The 9,413-nt window shown below is 39.0% G+C and overlaps 1 non-coding gene across 1 annotated transcript; it reads right to left on the reverse strand.

Moving 5' to 3' along the window:
* Window positions 1-8,066: 8,066 nt before the first annotated feature.
* On the reverse strand, window positions 8,067-8,230 carry LOC129623939 (U1 spliceosomal RNA). The gene has a single exon (XR_008700687.1). It is a non-coding gene; the product is annotated as a U1 spliceosomal RNA (small nuclear RNA).
* Window positions 8,231-9,413: the final 1,183 nt, after the last annotated feature.

The raw sequence follows: 9,413 nt of genomic DNA on the forward strand, positions 1-9,413 counted from the left end.
CCTCAGTATGTCCACTGAATAAAACATAACTCTCAAATTTTAGGTTGTTAATATTGTTTCTGTTGACACTTAGACCACTTGTGTGTTACCTAATGGTGACCTTAAAAGTCTGACTGCAGCTTCCCATGTAACCTCATACCATTCAGTTCTCTTTCCCTCCAAATAGGAAAAGGACAGAACAAAGACTGGATGAGATTTTGGCTGGTATCATTTGGAATAATACACAAGGAAACACTCTTCTTACATGCTGGAAAAAAATGTAAGTCCTAGATTCAGCTAACCTAGCATGTCCTTGAGGATGTACATGTTCTCAGCAAGGTATTTCTATTCCTTACAAGAAATCCCACTGGGACAGCTGCACTCCTTCCTGTTATCACTTCTGATCAGAGTACCTAACTCTCCATTGATTTGCTGACAGCTTGCAATAAAAATTTAAAAATCTACCACACAGTTTGAAAGGAGAAAATATCTACATTATATCTTTTTCAGTCTCAAAGGTAATACATTTTAAAAATATATAAATCTTAGATACCAAGGAGCACTACAAAGTCATAGTTTGGCTGCTTATGCAATGTGTTGTGAGACTAATAACGAGAATTCATCCACAAAAATCTCTATGACCAAAAGAAAGTTAAAAATAATTGCTGATGATGATGCATTGTAGTTCAGTTCAAGTTAAATGTTGCCAATCTCAACCATTTTTTTTTCCTTTTAAAGTGCAAAATAGGAAGAAAGAATGTTTTGATTACATTTTCTAGAAGGAATAAACTTACTTGCTCACCTAACATTTATAATACAAGAGAACCCTCTCTGTGTTATTTAAAAATGGTTCACATAAAAAAAAAATTTTTTGAGAAAAAATAATGTTCATGGTGTGGGTGTGTCATGAACCAAGAACTATAGTTGATTTAATTTTGTGACCTGAGGTAAGATAATCACACACACACACAATGGTGATTGAATGGTGGACAGATAGCATGCATGCATGAATGGGATCTATATAAGGAGAAAAAGGATGTCACCAAAACTGGGCAGTGGGGTAAGAGGGGAAAATAAAAAGTGGAGGGAGGGTAGAAAATCATTCTCCACGGGGATGCTGTTTCTCTCAGAAATTTGACCAGTGAACTAGAGATTCTGGCCTTGAAGAGCCATCATATTGTTAAGTGTATTCAATTTCCATTATATTAATCTTCAAATATTGTGCTTCTTGAATTCTCCAAGGACATATAAGTCCATATATTCAACAACAAAGAAAGAAGTTATCTAGTGAGATACACAAAAATCAAATAAAAATATATCTTTAAGAAAAACACAAGCCAGTATTTAGTACTAGACAGTGAATCAAAGCAGAATAATATATTGATAATAGGAAATGATCACATCATGACATCTTTATATGTGTAAATTTGCTTTTCTCAATCATATTTTTCCAACATTTTCTTTTAATTTTCTAACTATTCTCGTATAGTATAGTCCTATAGCAATCACAGAAACATGGAAATACTGGTTTTTACCAGATTCCACATGTCCAAGAAGACAAGAAAATTCATGTTTCAAAAATTTCCCACTAAAACTTAATTCAAAATGCTACTGAAGTGTAATTTAACTAGAAGCTCCTTAACCATCTGAACCTAGAGTAATTGTCTTCTGGTATAAATGTGAAAGTTGGAGTAGTATTTTGGAGTCAGGAACAGTGCAGGAATCCCCCCTTTCAATATTTTATATCTATTCCTTACCCGGAAGCTAAACATTCCTAGTAAATATTTTATCTAGAGTTTTCAAAATGGATGTGTAAAAATTCCATGGTTGGGTTTGTCTTTATTTTTCTTACTCAATCTTAATTTTCCTGATGTATTACTTAACTTTCTTTTTTAAGTCAGATTTTCATAGACATTTAGGATTGGTACTGTAAAAAAAAAAAATTAATTGCTGTGCAGGGTCTAACTACCCTTTAATTTCCAAACACAATCAAGTAGAAGTGACCATTACATCCAATTCAGCACTTTCTTTGAGCAGAATTTAAGCTGGACTCCAGCATCAAATATTATCTAGCTGACTCTAAGGCTGCAGCAAATAGTACCTCATATGCTTGTCTAATCAAGCTGTTTTTCAGTCTAATTGGTGCCATTTTTCTTAGTTTTTATTTCCCTATTTCTTTTTTTTCCCTTTTTTCCCCCCTATTTCTTCTTAAAAAAAAAAATGGAGTATAGGTGCTTTATAATGTTGTGTTAGTTTCTGCTGTACAGCAAAGGTGAGTCAGCCACACTTGTACATATACTTTCTCTTCCTTGGATTTCTCCTATTTCTTCTTTATGCTATATTTTCTTTCATTGCCTTAAGGTGACTGCACTGATGGTGTCAGGCTTTCTGTGGTAGTAAATAGATCATCTCAGCTTACCTTGGTCTTGTGGATACACATTTGCCTACTTACTATTCACTGCCCTGTTTTCTCCACCTTGACCTTTCCTAGTTTAGCAAAGTTTAGTTCTCTGATGTAACACTTCATCCACTTCTACAATCTGTGAACTCGAGACTGTCATTGGTTTATTTAAATATAATCTTGCCTGAAATGATCTCTCATCAGTCTCTGTCTCACTTCTGATCAGCAAATTAGGGTTCCATCCATAGTATCTGCAGTCTTCATTACTGACCAGTCTTGTGTATCCTGGTGCTAAACTTTGGTGCTAAATAAAAGTTTCAGGGAATCCTAACCCTTAATATTCCTACCATAATATTCAGTCAGTTTTCTCCCTTTCCCTCATGTTAACATGATTCAATGTATTTCTTAGATTGGCATTAAACATTTTATGATTGGCAAATCATAACATATTAAAGTCTCATTTCACAGGATGTACCAAAAAGAAAGTTTGTCTCTAGATAGGTTGGACTCATCATTTTCAAAACCACATTATAATCTCCTTTCTTTGTTTAAACTGCTCATTTTTCCAGAATGCTTTTTTGACTATGAGTAGCTGTGTCTAGATCATAAGAATTGCTCAAAAACACTTGTTGATTTGCTTTTGTGTTCAATGAATTCATTGGTTCAACAGATATGTATTTAAATATGTATTTATATATAACTGAATCACTGTTCTGTACAGTAGAAATTAACATAATATTGTAAATTAATTATACTTCAATAAAAATATGTTTAACATTGATGACTATGTGTTAGACACAAGAATACAACAGGGAACCAAACAATGTCCTTCATTTTAAGAAATATACAGCCAGGAAACAGAGACAATTAGAAACAAGTTTACAATGGTGTCAATGCTATAATAAGTACTATAAATTAAATTGATCAGGCTAGAGGCAGGAGAAAAAGAAAGTATTATTTGCTAAGAAAGAAAGGAAGAGAGGGAGGAAGGGAAAGAAGGGAGGCAGAAAGGAAGGAAGGAAGAGAGACAGAAAAGGAGAAAGAGAAAGAGGGAGGGAAGGAGAGAGGGAGGAAGCAAGGGAAAGAAGAAAGAAAAAGGAAAGAAAAATTAGTTTGCCCTCAAGGCAATTGCACCCCACTGCCGTCTATGGGGTCGCACAGAGTCGGACACGACTGAAGCGACATAGCAGCAGCAGCCAGTAAGTACTCCTGCCCGGAAAATCCCATGGATGGAGGAGCCTGGTAGGCTGCAGTCTATGGGGTCGCTAAGAGTAGGACACGACTGAGCAACTTCACTATCACTTTTCATTCATGCATTGGAGAAGGAAATGGCAACCCACTCCAGTGTTCTTGCCTGGAGAATCCCGGGGATGGAGGAGCCTGGTGGGCTGCCGTCTATGGGGTCTCACAGAGTCGGACACAACTGAAGTGACTTAGCAGCATGAATAAATGATTACTTAAATAAACCTGAAATTTTTGAATTAAACTTCACAGTCTTTATCTGCCAGGTCTTTTATTTTTTTAACTTTTTTATTAAGGAACATTTCAAACACAAAATTAGAAGGAGTAGTGTAATAAATTCTCATGAATCTATTAATTAGCTTCAAAAATAATCAACACAAGACCAATTTCATCTCACCTGTATCATTCTCTTGTCTCTTCTCCATTTTTGTATACAGTAGGTGCTTTTTGGTTATTTAAATATAGCAGTTTGTACATATCAATGGCTTCTTCTGTGGCTCAGCAGTAAAGAATTCAGCTGAGAAGCAGAAGCTGCAGGGAGATGCCGGTGCTATCCTTGGGTAGGGAAAATCCCTTGGAGGAAAACATGGCAACCCAGTCCAGTATTCTTGCCTGGAGAATTCCATGGACAGAAGAGCCTGGCAGGCTATAGGACATAGGGTCTCAAAGACTGAAGTGACTTCGCATGCATGCATGCATGTACATGTCAATACCAAATTCTCTATCCCTCCCCTTACCCTTCCACCCTAGCAATCATAAATTCGTTCTCTATGTAACCATAAATTCATTTGTCATCTGCCTCTGGGGAGATTGAATCCTGTGCTGCTGCAGCTGTTGACCTTCAACACTCTCTGAGGGAATTCAAGGTGGACTGAGGCACTCTGTGCTCCAGGGAATCTGGCGGGACAGGTCTTTAGATAGATATTTTTAGAAAAGTGAAAGTGAAAGCGCCCTCTCGTGGCCATTTGAATGAGCGCAGAAACATTTCCAGTATTTCCATGGAATATCAATTCTCCAGGCCAGGATACTGGAGTGGGTAGCCTTTCCCTTCTCCAGGGGATCTTCCCAACCCAGGGATCAAACCCAGGTCTCCCGCATTGCAGGCAGATTCTTTACCAGTTGATCCACAAGGGAAGTCCAAGAACACTGGAGTGGGTAACCTGTCCCTTCTCCAGCACATCTTCCTGACCCAGGAATCGAACCGGGGTCTCCTGCATTGCAGGCGGATTCTTTACTAATTAAGCTATCAGGGAAGCCCTCATTTTCAGAAAATGATTCCATTATCCCAAACCTTGCATCTACTTATATTTAGAAAATCACTAAATCCCTCCTGACTAGCAGAAAACATCCTATAAGGTAAACACTTGATTGCATTAAACTCCCCCTTCACTGAAATCTTATATATTGACCTTCTCCAGCTGCATCTTTGGAGCAGTCTCTCAGGTCTCTGAGAGCTATCTGAAGTGCTGCCTCCTGGGCTGCAGTCCTCATTTTGTCCCCAAATAAAACTTAACTCACAACTCTCTAGTTATGCATCTTTTTAGTTGACAGTTATGGTGACTGACCAAGTTACCTAGAGTGGACTTCCTTCCTTCACCTGAACTCCACGAGGAACCAGAGCTTTGGTACCAGCAAATGGGCCCCTTGTGCCCATCTGTCTCCTCTGGGAGTACAGATGAATTTGGGTAAGTCTCTTCTGGTTCTCAAATCTCCCATCTTAGTTGCCATTCTGAGTTTTATGTGGTGGTGGAGCAGGTTACCTGTCCCCTCCTAGTTGGAAAGATACTAGGGGTGGGGTGGGATAGGTGAAATATCCAGGGCATACCCACTTATTGTCTAGGCAGTGAGTGGGACTCTGTTGAAAGATACCAAGAAATTCCCATCCAGTAAAAAGATACTGGGTGGGGTGTGTGGCTTAAAAATGCCAGGGGAATTACCCAGCCAGTGGAAAGATACAGGAGTGGGTGCCAATTGAAAAACATCAAGGAATACCCAGGGCTTGACTGAAAGACACTGAGGTCGCTCAGTTGTAGGGAACTGAGGGGTCTTGACTGAGTGGTTAAGTAAGAGGCTGATCTGACACTTTTCCTCAGTTTGGCTGCCTTTATAGAATTTGTTGGCATAAAAGTGAGGAAAATATATGGCAGCTTTGCTCCAAAGAAAAGGGGCAAGAGTCCTTCCAGTCATTTTCAGTTTTCTCAGGTGACTGAGAAATTTATAGGAGTGGTGGAGGGCTAGCCCTCATACCATGCAGTTGTCCCATAGGAGAAGCCCACTCATTAATTAAAACACTTGCTCAGCTAGGGGTCACTATAAGATCTGGCCATTCAGTGACCTGAGCACCCACTAAGCAGCACACAGGCCCAGCATACAATTTCACTAGTAATTTTTATCCCTGAAAATTCAACTTAAAGGAGCTCATACTTGCAAGTATCTAGTTAATTGGAGAAAGTATACTAAAGAAGATCTCAATAAAAATGTCCAAATTGGGTTTCTTTTGCTATTACAAAATTGACATTTTTGCATACACAGTTAGAAAAAAGCCATAAGATCAACCAGAGTGAATGGAATAGTTACTTCGGTATCTAGGAAGTTCTAAAAGAGAAAATGATAAAGTAACTTCTTTGCAGGAAACCAACAAGAAATTACTTAAAAGTGTATCAGAACTAAGTTTGGAGCCACAAGCACTGACTCTGCCAGGTCGCAGGTCTAGGGGACCTGGGGAAGTCACGTTTGGCATTTATGCCATTTGGCTTTTGATTTCTGGGCATCACTTTGACTTTCGTTTTATTTGGAGTGTGACTCCCAGCTGGTGAGTTTCTGGTTTTGTTGCTTTGATTTGAGCATGCAGACATTTGGTACAAACTGTGCAAGCTAAAATGGGAAGTGCTTCCTTTAAGGTTCCACATTCCACCTGGGAATCCCTTGGGGGGGGAAAAATTAATGACTGGTCAACCTATAGCTACTATCCAATGACAAAGAAAAAATATTAGATCTTTATTGACATAGGATAGGAAGATGGACTGAAGTCCCCTTTGTCCAGTAACTTGTCCCACCCCTCCAGAAGTCCTCTTCAGGTGTCCTTCAGGCACTCAGAACAAACACAATTTTTTTTGTAACTGGAATCTACTCGGCATGTCCAACTCTTTTCCACCCTATGGACTGCAACACATCAGGCTTCCCTGTCCATCACCAACTCCCAGAGCTTACTCAAACTCATGTCAAACTCAAACTTGAGCTTGTGATGCCATCCAACCATCTCATCCTGTGTTGTCCCCTTTTCCTCCCCCCTTCAATCTTTCCCAGTTTCAGAGTCTTTTCTAATGAGTCAGTTTATCATATCAGGTGACCAAAGTATTGGAGTTTCAGCTTCAGCATCAGTCCTTCCAATGAATATTCAGGACTGATTTCCTTTAGAATTGACTGGTTTGATCTCCTTACAGGCCAAGGGACTCTCAAGAGTCCCTTGAACACCATGGTTCAAAAGCATCAATTCTTTGGCACTCAGCTTTCTTCATAGTCCAACTCTCACATCCATACATGACTACTGGAAAAGTCATAGCTTTAACTAGATGGACTTTTGTTGGCAAAGTATTGTCTCTGCTTTTTAATATGCTGTCTAGGTTGGTCATAGCTTTTCTTCCAAGGAGCAAGGGTCTTCTAATTTCATGGCTGCTGTCACCATCTGCATTGACTGAGCAGCTGACCTGAACTGAACTGCCACCCGCCTTTCCTCAGGAATGAACAAGACTACAACTGAATCAGAGTGGCACTGGGCCTCAGGCAAGTAAAAATGGCATAGTTTCTCTATCATTTATAAGTTGCCTTTTCGTTTCTTTTCTTTTTTTTTTTTAGTTGCCTTTTCTTAATTTAGCATTCACTTTGTTAAATTTTCCTTTGACTGTTTTCCTGATCTCTGATTAAGTTGATTTTAACAATTTTTGCTTGATCTTTCAGTGATTCTCTGAAGGGATAGCTCCTTGGAGTTACCTACTCCACTATTTTAGTTGATGGTCATTCTTAACATATTAATTTTTGCACTATATGTTAATCTATTTTTTTATTTTTTTACTGAGTTCTGGAAGATTTACCCAAGCTAGTAAGCTATATATAAAGCAAGAGGAGAAGGAGGCGACAGGAAATGAGATGTTTGGATGGCATCACTGACTCAATGGACATCAGTTTGAGCAAATTCAGGGAGATAGTGAAGGACAGGGAAGCCTGCTGTACTGCAGTTCATGGAGTCGAGAGGAGTCAGACAAGAGTTAGCAACTGAACAACAACAACAAATCTCTACATATCTACTGATAGATATATCTTATGTACATATTTAGACCTAGATTTTGGCATTTTATTTCACTTTCAATTTTAGTATATGTGCTGCCGAAGCAAGCACTTTATTTCACTTTCAATCATATGTTTACCCTCTCCATTGTTTTAACACCAGGGGAAAGTATGGACACAGTTCCCCACTATCACAAATTATGCAGTTGAGTTTCCCACATTCGGGGAAATCACAGTAGTCAGCACATCTGAAATGCAATGGATTAGCCTTGCTCTGGGAAAACCATGTTTTTGATTATGGTATCTCCCCTGCCAGGTATGAATATCCATTGGGTTTTAATTCAGTCATCTATTTCTTACTTGGTCAACCTTTCCAGCTCTCAGATTTCTCATGTTTTGCTAGATACAGTGATTCATGGAGTCCACATGAGAGCAGCAAGTTAAATATCTTCTAAAGACTTCTCTTGTGCTATATTAAGGACTGGCCCCTGGTTTTGAACAAGATAAATTTTTCTCACTCCAAATTCATTCTCATCATAGGGTTGCCAGAAAGGGGACTCCTTTCAGGGCCCAAGAGTGGGCTCTTGTCTAACACTTGGATATGAATTGTCCAAGGAGACACACATGCTGACAAACTGGACATTTTAAGAAATGGGATTTGGAAAGGGGCACCCAAGAGGAGAGCAGTAGGGTAAAGGAACCCAGGAGAACTGCTCTCCCAGTGTCCAATTTTATAGCAATGGAGTTAGTTTCCTGGTTGTCTCTGGCCAATCATCTTGCTTGGCCCATAGTCTGACTCAAGATCCTTCCTGCTGGCACATGCATTTCTTAGCCAAGATGTATTCTGGAAGAATAATTCTGGGAGGTTGGTCATCTCCTCTTCTTCTGGCCTCTGCCATATTTATAGCAGCAACTCTGTGTTCCTTATCTATCTGGACCTCCTGCTGTGAGGAGCTCAGGCAAGTGGTCATTATCCTATCTAGGCAGGAGGTTTCATCTAATAGTTCCCTAACAATAGTTTGTAATTTTTTTTTCCAAGAAAGCAATGCTGCATTCTTCTGTAAGCCTTCCCCCCCCCCCCACCCCCAGTTTTAAGCATCAGTTTCTTTTCCTAGGTCTCCAAAGATATCTTATTATAAAAGTGAAAGATTTTCATGAGTCCATCACCAAAAGCTATTTATAATGAAAGTCTATAAACCTTTAGTTATTTTAATGCTATTCATTATGTCTCTTGATTTTCCCACTATTAGTTCAGGAATTTATTTTTCTCTAAGATACTAGATATAGCTTATTACAATAATTAGGATTCCACTATGTTACTTTAATCAAGCAATTAGAATGAGAGAGAACTCTTATCCATCTCTATCTGAATCTATACCAGCATAATTTTCTGAACTCTGAAGCAAGAGGAATTACTGAAAGGTAGACAGAAGCAGCATTTCTAGAAGCACTGCAACTGCATGGTGACTATGGGAAGGGATAAAAAGAACTCCCAAATGCCCAAAAG

The sequence above is a fragment of the Bubalus kerabau genome, chromosome 11, assembly GCF_029407905.1.
Source record: "Bubalus kerabau isolate K-KA32 ecotype Philippines breed swamp buffalo chromosome 11, PCC_UOA_SB_1v2, whole genome shotgun sequence".
NCBI lineage: Eukaryota > Metazoa > Chordata > Mammalia > Artiodactyla > Bovidae > Bubalus > Bubalus kerabau.